The 3,805-nt window shown below is 47.2% G+C and overlaps 1 pseudogene; it reads right to left on the reverse strand.

Annotated features, from left to right (window-relative positions):
- Positions 1–1,059: 1,059 nt before the first annotated feature.
- LOC147991292 (uncharacterized) lies at positions 1,060–3,510 on the reverse strand (annotated as a pseudogene).
- Between the last annotated feature and the right edge of the window lie 295 nt (positions 3,511–3,805).

Below are 3,805 nucleotides of genomic sequence, written 5' to 3' on the forward strand. Positions count from 1 at the left end.
TTTTCGTTGTTGAATAATTGAACCCCTCGTTGTGACTTTTCCGGCATCATGGAGTACGATCTTTCTTAGGTAACGTAGTCTTGATTCTTCTTTTCACGTATACTTCATCGCCATCGTCATCTTCCCTCATCGGGTTGCCGTATTGGTCGTAGTCTTCCTGTTGGCGGCTCCATCAATTCCGACGATGCTCCTTTTGACTCTCCTCATGACAACATGGCTGGGATTGGTCAGGTTGGTTATGAAGAAGCATTGTGTCACGTGCTTAATGTGTACCCATGGCTCAGTTTTGGCGATGATGTTAACGTTCACGGTAGCGCTCTTCGCATCGGGTATAGACATGGTAGTAAAATACTTGTTTTCTCTTACGACGTCCTTAGCCCATCTGACATGGAACATTGTCGCACCGTGCATTCCAGCGTAGTCAAGATCCTAGATCTCTTCGACCCTTCCATAGAATCTTTCAGTTGTGTCGTTGGCGTTGGTCACGCATTCAATCGTCACCAATGAGTTATGGTAATCATTGTCCATGTCTTTAGCCTCCCTGTAGAACGTCTACCCGTTGATGTCGTATGCCTGATAGGTCGTGAGTTTGGGCGCGGGGCCATGTGCTAAGCCTGTATGAGCAATCCATCCGAACTGCCCTCTTCCGGGGGATTACCAAAAACTTGCTCTTTGAACCAACGCAAGAAAGTGGCATTGTGCTCTATAGTAACTTCGTCGTACGTCTTGTGCATCCCCTTATCATGGTACTTCTTTGTGATGGTTTCTTTGTGCAGTGTCACATAATCATCTACCATATCTAGGTGTTGTAGCACTACTAAGTTAGCCATGTCAAAGTCATTCCGTCGATCTGACTAGTCCATGTGCAATTCCCTCCGATTGTTGTTGCGACCTTCTCCTCCGAGCCTCCCATGGTGCTTCTTGATGGGCAAACCAATAACAGGGTCTCTGACGCCTATATAATTCTCGCAAAGGAGATGCACTCTTGCATCAGATACCCCTGGACGATGCTCCCATCGGGACGGGACATGTTACGAACGAATCCTTTGATGACCCCATTCATCCACTCGACGGCATCATGTTGTGAAGGAATGTCGGCTCGAGGTCGATGATGTCATCCACGATGTGGACACACAGATGCACCATGATGTTTAAGAACGCGAGCGGGAAGTACATCTCAAGCTCACATAGTATGACAACGATCTCCTCCTGTAGCCTTCGGAGCTGCTTCACACTGATGGACTTTTGAGAGATAACGTCGAAGAAGTTGCAGAGACTAGTAAGCGTGTCACGGATGTGCTTGTCCATTATCCCTCTAATGGCAACCAGGAGTATCTGCGTAATCATCACGTGACAGTCATGCCACTTCATCCCACTGAACGTTTTCTTTGGTGTCTCGAAATCTGCTTATCTTCCCACAGTAACCAGAACTGACTTTGATTCCCGTAAGGTAGTTGATGAATTGATCGATCTCCTTCGCGCTTAAGGTGAAGCAAGAAGGGGGGCAATAATGCTCCTCCTTCTTGTTGACTTTTCTGCCCCTTTCCCACGCCTCCGTCTCCGTCTCCATCTCCTCTGTCAACTTTTTACGGGGCGGGATGTGGAGATCTCTCCTGATCTCCAAATATTCCAAGTCTTTCCTTGCCTTCGGCCCATCCTTAGTCTTCTCCGGCATGTTCATCAGTGTGCCAAGCAAGCTCTCAAGGACATTCTTTATGATATGCATTTGATCAAGGCAATGAGGTGTGTCGTGATTGGGCCAGTACTCCAAGTCCTAGAAAACAGACCTTGTTTTCCATACCTTCAGCAGCGGCTCCGGCACTTTTTTCATCTTTCCTAGCGTGGGGCACTGTTCCTAGTTTTTCAACAGCTCGTTGATTTCGGCGCCACTCCTCTTACGTGGAGGTCCTCGATGCTCAGCCAAACCATTGAATAGGTCTCCATGTTTTCTCCACGGGACATCCTTCTTGAGCCATCTACGATGCCCCATGTACACAATTTTCCCAGACCTACCATCTTTTGACGTAAGATGCTGAGACATTGTATCATCCATGCACCTCGTGCATCCGCAATCTGTGGCACACCTGGCCTGAGGTGTACCCGTAACCAAGATAGCCGTGCACCGTCGTCATCGGTGCGTCTCTCATATAGAAATACTCTTCTTTGTTGGTGTCCCATGTCCATGCCAGTGTTTTCCATAACATGTCTAGCTCCTCTTTCAAAAGCCTCATATATAGGTTAATATTATTTCCCGGTTGTTTCGGCCCTTGAATCAGCATGCTCATGTGTATGTACTTTGTCTCCATGCACTTCCATGGGGGGAGGTTGTACATCCATACAAAGACGGGCCATGTGTTGTGGTTGGTATTCTGGTTTCCAAATGGATTCATGCCATCGGTACTCGCACCAAGCACGACGTTCCTTGCATCTTCTGCGAAAAAACCATATTCGGCGTTGAATGCTCTCCATTGGCTAGCATCTATGAGGTGTCTCAGCTTCGGATCATCCATCGCCGGGCTTCTTCCGCGTGCCAACGCATGAGCTTTGCTTCCTTAGGATCTACAAAATACCGCTACAGACGGGGATTGATCGGAAAGTACCATACAACTTTCTGAGGAGCTTTATTTCCTGCCTTCTTGTATCGAGAAGCATTACACACTGGACAACTGGTTTTTTCTGCATGTCCCCTCCCCCCCCCCGATAAATGATGCAATCGTTTATGCATGCATGGTATCTAATGTGCGGCAGATCAAGAGGGCAAACAATTTTCCTGGCCTCCTCGACACTAGTAGGACATAGGTTCCCCACAGAAAGAACTTTATTATGTAGATACTTCAAATGCTCATCGAGGCTTTTGTCTATCCATTTGTTTTTGGCCTTCGTCTTTAGAAGTTCAAGCATGAAACTCAAGCGGGTCACCTTGGGATTGCAACTGTCATACAATGGAGTCTTTGAGTCTACTTCAAGTTGCGTCAGCTTGGCCTCCTCTCTAGAAGAAACTCTCTCGCTAGTCGTACTCTTGCGAAGGAGGTCTCGAACATGAGGGTCCTGCAAGACTGAACTTAGTAGCGTCAAAGATTGTGGCATGACCGCTGCCTCTTCTCTGCCATGTCCGGACTCTTCTTCGTCGTGTATAGAATCTTCTCCACCTCCACCATGCCCGAACTCTTCACCGCCGCCATGTCTGGACTCTTCCCCGCCGCCTTGTCCAGCGCCATCGTCTTTGTGTCGATCGGTCATCTCTTTGTCTAGCCCCATGTCGTTATTCCCTGCCATGTTGACGTCCTCATCATCATCTTCACTTATCCATTGAGTATAGCCATCCATGAAACCATTCATCAGCAGGTGCGCCTTCAAACTGCCACGAGCAAAAGGGTCCAAAATGACTCCTTCTTTGCATCTTGTACACGGACATCTAATCCCAGTCCGATTATTTGCATACATGTCCATCACCGTTGATTGCAAGTATCATTCCACCTTCCTTCCACACACCTTCATGACCGACTGCATGGTATAACAAGCAAAAGGGTTATAAACAAAATGCATGCATGCATCAAAGACATATAAAATTTTGGCATGACCTTGCCTAAAAATAGGACATATCGAGTTTGCTCGAAATTTGCCGAAACAGAAATAAATCGACATTTCGGCAAAACATAAGCAACTCAGGGGGCATGTCACTCGCACAAATCCCTTCATATGGCAAACACACATATTTCCATTCTTGAGATGCACAACTTTTTACTTACCTATCTCCCGAGAGAGATCGAGCACGGTTAGATGTGAGGCCTCGCTACCTATAGGG

The sequence above is a fragment of the Triticum urartu genome, chromosome 1A, assembly GCF_056163025.1.
Source record: "Triticum urartu cultivar PI428250 chromosome 1A, HENAU_Tu73, whole genome shotgun sequence".
Taxonomy (NCBI): Eukaryota; Viridiplantae; Streptophyta; class Magnoliopsida; order Poales; family Poaceae; genus Triticum; species Triticum urartu.